This window comes from Euphorbia lathyris, chromosome 1 (assembly GCF_963576675.1).
Source record: "Euphorbia lathyris chromosome 1, ddEupLath1.1, whole genome shotgun sequence".
NCBI classification, from domain to species: Eukaryota; Viridiplantae; Streptophyta; class Magnoliopsida; order Malpighiales; family Euphorbiaceae; genus Euphorbia; species Euphorbia lathyris.
This window is the reverse complement of record NC_088910.1, coordinates 77082752-77093366: the sequence shown is the minus strand read 5'-3', so window position 1 is coordinate 77093366 and position 10615 is coordinate 77082752.

Genomic DNA, 10615 nt, shown 5'->3' with positions numbered 1-10615 from the left:
GGTTCTTGAATTCTCCACCATTATCACTTCGGATGTGAGCTAACTTAAGGTCTTTATCATTTTCAAGTTTTCTTATCAAATTTGAAAATGTCTCAAATGTTTCATCATTGCTACTCAGCAAGATGATCCAAGTGTACCGAGAAAAGTCATCTACAATGACCAAGGAAAATCTTCTTCCACCCAAGCTCAGCGGCTGGACTGGACCGAAGAGATCCAAGTGTAGTAACTCTAATGGACGCTTAGTTGAGACAATGTTTTTACTATGAAAAGATTGTTTGGTTTGTTTTCCAGCTTGGCAAGCGTGGCATAGTTGATCTTTTTCAAATTTACGTTCTGGCAGACCCTCAACCAATTGCTTTCTTGCTAATTTGGCCAGGAGGTCCATGCTTACATGACCAAGTCTCCTGTGCCATAGCCAGGAATTTTCTTCCTTTCACACTAAGCATACAGTTTTTGAAAACTTCTTTTCTAAGTTCAGCATGAAGACATTATCAATACGAGGGGCAGTTAAAATTAACTCATTTGTTTTACCCTCGAATATTTTACATCCAGTGTCATCAAATATAACTTTTCTCCCATTGTCACATAGCTGAGCTACGCTGAGTAAGTTATATTTGAGTCCGCTAACTAGGGAGACAGACTCAATAGTAGGATTACCACCAACGGTTCCTGACCCTACTATCTTACCCTTTTTGTTGTCTCCAAAACTTACGCTTCCTCCTCGTTTACACTTAAACGTGATGAACTGAGTTTCATCACCAGTCATATGCCTCGAGCATGCGCTGTCAATGTACCACATTTTTGACTTCTCAGCACACCTCAGGCTTACCTGCAATATAGCTAGTTGCTTTTAGGTACCCAATTCTTTTTGGGTCCTTGCTTGTTAGGTTCAATAGGTAAAGCATCATATTTTATTTTATGATGACATACTTGGACAGTATGTCCATTCTTTCCACAGAAGTCACAGCTGACCTTCCGTTTAGGATGTCTCACTGACTGGTCAGCACCCCAGTGCTGAGCATGCCAGCACACCTTTGTGGTGTGTCCTTTCTTCCCACAGAAGTCACACTGGACATTCCGCTGAGGATTCCATCTCTGCTGACTAGTACTTCGGTACTCAGTGTTCAGAGGATTATTTCTTTTATTCGGAACCTTAAGTTGGTTCTGAATTGATGTGACGTCCTTCCTCAGTTTCTTAGAATCTGATTGGACCTCAGAGACAAACTTTTGCATAATTCCTATGTTACTATGCAAATCTGAGTTGTCCTGAAGAAGATATCGAAGGTCACTCAGTTTGACCTCTTCAACCTCGTCACATCGCCTGCTGAGTGCTCTAACCTTTTTATTACACTTTTTGACAAGTGTGTAGAGGTCACTCAGGGCATTAACCATTTCATTTCTGAGCAAGGGTAGTGATATTACCTCAGTTGAATGTTCCTCATCGTCAGATGCAATGGAGGGGTCAGCATGCTCAGAAACACATGGCCGCAGCAAGTTCATCAGCCATGAAACAAATCTTTGCTGACTCAGTGGCATCAGCTTCAGATGATGATGAATCATCACTATCACTCCAGGTTGCCACCATTGCCTTCTTGCCATTCTTCCTTTCTTTCCTCAGCGAGGGACAGCTTGACTTGATATGGCCAGTTTGATGACATTCAAAGCATGTAATGGGCTTTGAGCTGTCCTTCTTGTACTTGATGTCGCTGGAGTCGGCTTTGTACTTATCAAACTTCTTGTAAGGCTTCTTAGAATATTTGTCATTCTTTTTGAACAGCCTTTTCATCTTTCTGGTAAACATAGCCATCTCTTCATCGTCTGTTGAGCTCCCATCAGTGGAGTTAGCTTTCATGACAAGAGACTTTTGCTTCTTGTCTTCAGACTTTTCCTTCACCTCGTAATTCTTCATTGAGATCTCATGGGTCAGCAGTGAGCCAATGAGTTCATCGTATTTATAGGTGGTTAAGTCTTGAGCTTCCTCTACAGCAGTCTTCTTCGCTTGCCAGCTTTTAGGAAGACTCCTAAGAATCTTCTTGACTTATTCTTCCTCAGTGAAGATCTTCCCAAGTCTCTTGAGCTCGTTGATGATGTTTGTGAATCTTGCATTCATGTCTGAGATCCCTTCATCATCATTCATTTCGAACAGCTCGTACAATCTCATATGCTGGTTCACCTTGGACTCTTTCACCTTGTTGGTTCCTTCGTAGGTGACCTCCAGCTTCTTCCAGATCTCCTGCGCTGACTCACAACCTGAAATCTTGTTGTATTCTGCAGCATCTAGCGCACAGTGAAGCATGTTTATAGCCGAAGCATGATTTTGTAGCTTCTTGAGATCATCCTCTGTCCATCTGGTCTCAGATTTGACAACCGTTTGGCCACCAATAATTTCAACAGGAACAAATGGGCCTTGGACTATAGATAGCCATGCACTCATATTTGTAGCCTGAATGAAATTTTTCATCCTATTCTTCCATAAGGTATAGTTAGACCCGAAGAATAGGGGAGGCCGAGTTATGGACAGACCCTCAGGTAAAATCTGAGTTGTCAGATTTCTTGGGAGAAATCGAGTGTTGTTTTCAGCCATAGTGGGGATCAGCTCAAGGTAGTTAAACCTTGCACAGTGAGCTTTTAAGCTCTGATACCACTTGTTGGTCCCTTATAACGTAACAAGTATAGTTCCAAGGGGGATAGGAACTATTTTTAAAATTTGTTCGTTTAGGCTGACTTCTTTTTCTTTATGAAGAGAATTACACAGCGCGCTGAGTGATTTTAAGACACTAGCTTAGTCAACTGGTGACTAAGTCAGCTTCTTTCCTTGAGTCAGGAAATATAACTTGAGTCTATTCCTGAACTCAGATACTCAATGGACACAACTCAGCGTGACCTCTTTACTTAGTCAGTTTTCAAGCAAGCAATATATATATCAAAGGAGTTTAAGGTTAGAGAGATGTTACTCAGCAGATTTATCCAGGTTCGGCCTCTACGCCTACGTCCTGTCCCCGGAACACGTTCCGAGCTTTCGAATTCTCTACTGAGCTCTTTAAAGGTAGAGAACCAAACCTTTTACAACTAGAAGCTGAGTATAACAAGAGTACCTTCCTCTATACCTCTACTCACTCCTATTCTATCGCTGAGTACTATAACCGAGTACTCAGCCTCTCCTTTCTATACTTCTAGAAATGATAATGAGATTGTCCTAAACAACAATTGCTAAGACACTTTTGATGATTGGAAATCACTCTAGACTTTTACACAAAAGTATGGAAATTGGTGTAAGGTATTTGCTTTGCTTTTCTCACAGATTCTTCGAGTATGAATTTGGTCAGCGTGATTGCTAGTTGAAGATCTGCATTGATTGAAGCAAATGGATGGCCTTTATATAGTGACACTTGAGGCACCTGGTCATTTCGAATTTCGAAATAACCGTTGGAGGGAAAAGGCTTCCTGTCGTTGTCACTCTGTGCGTGCTCAGCGTCGTTGGCCAATAGAATTCTTGCATCTTCTGTCTTTGTCAGTCTTCGGCAGAATGTTTCGCCATTTAAGGAAAAGTCCACGAGACAGCTTTCTGTGCCTTCTGATCTTTTCCCAAAGTGGAAATACTTTGCCTGGAAGTTGAACATTTCCTGCCCCTGTCCTGACTGCTTTGTCGTCCAACTCAGCAGCTTCATCTTGAAGCTTTTGCCACGAAGGCTTCTCGATCCTTCTCTTGCTGAGTCGTCGTTTTAGTTGATACGGCTCCGTTTTGGAATCTCTTGGGCCGAATGATATTGATATGTTGACTTGGGCTTGTCTTCCACTTAATGGGCCTTTGGTCTTTTTATTCTCAATGTCTTATATACAATTAAACTCAACATTGAACAAACACATTAGTGTAATAAATCAAAGCTTATTAAATTTAATGTGTTAGAATATTTTTACTTAAATAATTTTGTCAAATCAAAATCATGTGGAAAGGTGTTTCAACAGTTGACTCATCACTGTCACTCCATGTGGCCACCATTGCCTTTTTGCTTCCCTTCTTTTCTTTCTTTAAGTTAGGGCAGCTTGACTTAATGTGCCCAGTTTGATGGCACTCGAAGCATGTGATGGGGTTTGAGCTGTCCTTTTTGTATCTGCTGTCACTGGACTCAGCTCTGTATTTGTCGCTTCTTCTGAATGGCCTTTTGCTATTCTTGTCATTTTTTCTGAACAGCTTCTTCATCTTCCTTGTGAACATGGCCATCTCTTTATCATCTGATGAGTCAGCTTTGGTTGAGTCAGCTTTCATGATAAGAGATTTTTGCTTCTTGTCTTCTGAATTTTCTTTTGCTTCGAAGTTTTTCATAGAGATCTCATGAGTCAGCAGAGATCCAATCAGCTCGTCGTATTTGTACGTGGTCAAGTCCTGAGCTTCTTCCACAGCTGTTTTCTTAGCTTGCCAGCTTTTGGGTAGACTCCTCAAGATTTTCTTCACCTGCTCTTCTTCTGTGAAGTTCTTACCGAGTCGTTTAAGCTCATTTATAATATTTGTGAACCTTGAGTTCATCTCCGAGATATCTTCATTCTCATTCATCTCGAACAGCTCATACAGTCTCATATGTTGGTTCACCTTTGATTCCTTGACCTTGCTTGTGCCTTCATAGGTCACCTCCAGCCTTTTCCATATCTCCTGTGCTGACTCGCAACCTGAGATTTTATTGTACTCTGCAGCATCTAGAGCACTGTGAAGCATATTGATAGCCGAAGCATTATTTTGTAATTTTCTAAGGTCATCTTCTGACCACTCAGTTTCACTTTTGACAACTTTTTCGTTGTCAACTATTTTGTAAGGCACATATGGGCCTTGAACTATTGCAAGCCACGCACTCATGTTTGTAGCTTGAATAAAGTTCTTCATCCTGTTTTTCCAAAATGTATAGTTTGATCCGAAAAACAAGGGTGGCCGACTAATTGATAATCCCTCAGGGAGTATCTGTGTTGTTTGATTTCCTGGAAGGAAACGAGTGTTGTTCTCAGCCATTTATCGGGATCAGCTCAAGATAGTTATATCTTTGAGTAGTGAGCTACTAAGCTTTGATACCACTTGTTGGTCCCGTGTGATTAGTTCCAGGGGGGTTAGGAACTAATGTAACTTTTTCACTTAATTATGCTGACTTAATCAATTCTTTAATTTACTTAACTTAGTTTAGGTCAGCACGGCCGAGAGATGTAACACATCTTTAGTCAGATGCTGACTAGAACTGTTTTACTTGTGAGTTGGGGAATTAACACTTGAGGTCAGCTTCCAACTCAGCACCAAGATTACTCAGTGTCAGCTTTTACAATTTATATCCTGAGCAATTTAATCAAGCAACACATAAATAGATATATTGAGAGAGAGTTAGAAATTACTCAACACGACTTATCCTGGTTCGGCCTCTCCGCCTACGTCCAGTCCTCAGAGTCCCTCCGGGCTTTTTCAATCCAATACTGAGCTCTTTAAAGGTAGAGCACAAACCATTTACAAGGCAGTTGAATATGCAAGAGTACCTTCCTCTATTCGTCTACTCAACTCCTACTAAGTGCTATAACCGAACACCTAGATTTCTCTACCACTGAGTACTTAAAACTGAGTACTCAGCACAACTATCTCAATTTTACAATTGATACAAACTTGTTCTTTCTAGATGAAGAACATTTTAGATGATTACAAAATCAATTTAGCTTTTACACATAAATGAAAATTTGGTGTAAGATCTTTTTCTTGTTTGAATGTGCTTTGTATGTATACTCTTTTTCTCTTTGTATTTTTCGGCAATCGGCAAAGGATCCAAGAATGAACTTGTCCTTTTATAGTTGAAGTCTGAAGCTCTAATGATTTGAATCTGGAATTATCCGTTGGATTCAAACGGATCTATTGCGTCATTGTTCTGGTCAGCTTCAGATTTGCAGGCCAATCATGTCGTCTAAATTTACCAGGCGTTAGGCTTGTCTTCTTCCCGCAGGTGCGTCTTCTAGTGCCAGTTCGTCTTTTAGCTAAAGGACAGTTGACCCATGCATCTCGAAATGGACTATGTGCGTAATTCCAAGGCTTCTGTTATTGGTGTAGACAGATGTCGGATCTTGTCTTTTAGCAAACGGATCAATCATGCTGTCCTGACGAACACTCAGCTTGACTTTATTGACGTTGCTTTTGTTCTTTGTTTCTGAGTCATATTCTTACTCAGCTTCCGTGGTCAGCTTCGTCTACAAGCTTTAGTTTATAGGAAGACTTTTCTGAGTTGCGTTCCACTCAGCTTCTTTGGTCAGCTTCATTTTTTGTTCTGAAGATGACTTTTCTTCTGTTATGCTGAGTTGCATTCTACTCAGCTTGTGCTGTGTTCTCATGCTGACTTCGTCTTGTCTTACTTTTTATTTCTGTTTTCATTTATACTTATACTCAACATTGAACAAACATATTAGTACAATTAAATCAAAGCACTTAAATTTAATTGCCCCTTAATCATGGATTAACTTAAATAATTTTGTCAAATCAAAATCATGTGGAAAGGTGTTTCAACACATGTCATTTCTTGTCATTTTCGAGTTAGCATATCAACCCAAACTCAAACCCAAAAATTTACGTATCAACCTAAAAATGGACACATTTCCTACTAAGCTAAATTCAAACACTAAAATTTTGTATCGTGTAATCGGATCGTGTGTACTTTTGCTACCTCTAGCTTAAACCATGTGAAGCCCTCTAAAGTTGTCCATTTTGATCACTTTGCTCCCCCAAACTTAAAGAACAACTTATTAGCCACTTCAATTTTTGAAATTGACATAACATGCCTCTTATTTTTTCTCAATCTGAAGAGATTTTGACCACTCGTATTTCAATTGATTTCCAATATGCAATGTGACTTTTTTCTTCCAAAAAAAGTTACATGTTCTTAGAGCATATTTAATAGTAGCCTCTCTAAGTTCATGCACCTAAAGGGGTATTTGGTTAGGTATATTTATAGTAGGGAATGAGAATGATCATAATTAATTACCTTTATTAATATTTGGTTTTAGAAATTTTAATATAAGAATGAAATCACATTCATCCTATTATGGGAATCAACCATTCTCTCTTCTTTCTCCTTTAATCAAATTGATTCCAATTCCCATATCAAAATAAAATTAATTTTTTTGAAAGAACCCACGTTTTTGTAACTTCCTATACCACAATTCCACTAAAAAAAACTACCTATACCATAACAAAAAAAATAAAAAGCTAACTACTCCAAAAATATATATAGTTCTATGTAATACTATATTATAGTAGTATATTTGTTTATATAATATAATATGTTTATACTACAATACATTTGGTTCTTGAAATAATTACTATATACTATACTATAGTATATTTATTTATATATTGTTAATTTAATTTGGGAATATTTTTATAATTAATTTTTTTTGGATTAGTTTATAATTAATGGTTTTCATATTTTATTTATTTATTAAAATTTAAGAAATTTTAATTTTGTCCAATTTCGATTTCGATTTTGATTTTGATTTTGATTCTGATTCCAATTCCGAAATTTGAACCGAACACTCTTAAAAGTAATTGGATTCCGATTCCGGATTAAATCAAACAAAATAAATAAATAGTCATTCTGATTCTGATTCTGATTTCGTAACATTCCGATTCTGATTCCAATTCTGATTCCGAAGTTTGAACCAAACGTCCCCTAAAAGGTTACGTTACACATTTTTATAAAAAGAAAAACCACATTGCATATGGAAAGTCAACTAAAAGGCTAGTGATCTTTCGGGTCAACATCTTCTTCGATTGAGAAAAAATAAAGAACACATTATATCACTTTCAAGGAGTTAGGCCATATTCTTTTTTATTGAAATTAAATTAAATTAACTGAACTGAACTTAATTGAATTGTACAAAATAATTATAATTATAATAAATTATATATATAATGATATATTTTATATATAAATAATTATAATTACAATAAATAATGATAAATCATAGGGTAAATAATTATAAGGTCCCTATGTTTTTACTTAATACACTACTTAGTCCCTCTGTTTTTAGAAATAATTATACAGTCCCTCTGTTTTTGTTTTTGTTAACTCCTTAGTCCTTATGTTTGAGTCAATGGTCAAACTATACTAAATAAATTTTAAAATACCAAAATTACCCTTTACTCTATGTTTTAATAATAAAACATCTATTTTTCCTATTTTATATTTTTTCTCTTTTTTCTTATATAGTCACAATATCTCCAATATAAACTAATTGATTTATTAATTTTTATATAATTATAGAACTTTAATTTAATAAAGTAAAATTTATGGACTAAAAAATGAATAAAAAATATTTCAAAAATGGTTAAAATATGAGTAAGACTATAATTATAAAAATAAATATGAAAAAATCATAGAAAATTCATAATAATATTTAATGTTAGTTTAAAGATATTATATTAAAGAATAAAAAAATAATTAAAATTTAAGAAAATAAATAATACATTTTGTCCGGTATATTAATTTCGGTGCATATGTAGTTCAAATTTTTTATTAAAACTATTTAGATTAAATTTGACACTAAATATATATATAACTAGGGGCAATTTTGAACTTTCATTTAAAAAAACAAATGAAAGGACTAAATAATTGATTAAGATAAAACTTAAGGACTTTATAATAATATGAAGGACTTACTAATATGTTAAGTAAAAACGTAAGGACCTTATAATTATTTAGCCTAAATTATATATATATATATAATGATAAATGATATATAAAAAAATATAATAAAAATTATATATTATATATATAATAAATTGTAAATTATATAAGTAATTATAATTATAATAAATAATGATGAATTTATATATAATTTTTTTTTTGGTAAATGAATTTATATATAAATAATACTAAATTATAAATTATATATAAATAATTATAATTATAATAAATAATGATGAATTATATATAAATAATACTAGTGGTGAAACTCTTAGCTTGTTGGTTGGGAGCTTACCTATGATCCTAGAGGTCATGGGTTCGAATCATATGGGTTGAGGGTTTTTCTTTTTTAATGTAAGTGCATTGCGCACAACTTTTAATATATATATATATATATATATATATATATATATAATATTAATTATAAATTATATATATATAAATAATACTATATATATAAATAATAATAATAATAATAAATAATTATATATAAATAATGATAATTACTACGGAACTGAACTTACTTATGAGTGACTAATAGATTGTCCTTTAAGTTCCGGTGCCAAAATTACCAATGTGTACTGCTCCGAATGGTGTAGGCAACCAACAATCACGGTTTCTATTAGAGCGTCTCTAATGGAGTATATAATAAACCACTTATCAACCACTCAATGTTTATTAAGTTTTTTATTATATATATATATATATATATAGGGGTGAGATCCAGCGTGACAATGACTTAAGTTGTGACAAGGAGCTTATTGTGTGACATAACAAAACTATATAGTTTTGATGATAATTAAAAAGGTGAAGGTGGCAAATTAGTAAATAAAATGAAAGAAATGATAGAGAAAATTGTTTTATTTTTTTCTTTAAAATACATTTTCCCGACATCTCTAATATCGTTTTTCGAAAATTTTTATACTATTAGACTCGTCTAAATTAGACGGTCATTTTAAGATCCCTGAAGCTCAAGTAAAAAAATTTCCGGTGAACGGAATCCGGGTAGGCGTTTTCCGGCGAGAAAAAAAATGCCTAGAAAATTCTCAAAAAATTCCAGAAAATGTAAACCATTATTCTAAGAAACTTTAATTCTTGGGTCGAAATAGAATTGCTTACGTTTTAGTCCCAATAAAACTTTTTCCTTAATTTTATCCATTTTACATGCTTCAACAATTTGTTGGGACTATACCGTAAGAAATCCCGCTTCGACCCAAGAATTAAAGTTTCTTAGAATAATGTTTTACATTTTCTGGAATTGTTTGAGAATTTTCTGGGCACTTTGTTTGTCGCCAAAAAACGCCCACCCGGATTCCGTTCACCGGAATTTTTTTTATTTGAGCTTCAGGGATCTTAAAATGACCGTCTAATTTAGACGAGTCTAATAGTATAAATTTTTTCAAAAAACAAGGTTAGAAATGTTGGGAAAATGTATTTTAAAGAAAAGAAATAAAACATTTTTCTGTTGGAACAATACAAGTATTATGTTTGAAACAAATGGTACACTGATTTGGAACAATGTAAGTAGGACAAAAAAAAGTACCCAGAAAATTATCAAAAAATTTGAAAACATGTAAAACATCATTTTAAGAAACTTTAATTCTTGGCTCAAAACGAAATTCCTTACAGTTTTGACCCAATAAATTGTTGAAGCATGTAAAATGGATAAAATTAAGGAACAAGTTTTATTGGGACTAAACCGTAAGAAATCCCGCTTCGACCCAAGAATTAAAGTTTCTTAGAATAATGTTTTACATTTTTTGGAATTTGTTTAGAATTTTCTTTCTTTCGAGAAAATGCCCACTCGGATTCCGTTCACCGGAATTTTTTTTACTTGAGCTTCAGGGATCTTAAAATGACTGTCTAATTTAGACGAGTCTAATAGTATAAAAATTTTCGAAAAACAAGGTTAGAAATGT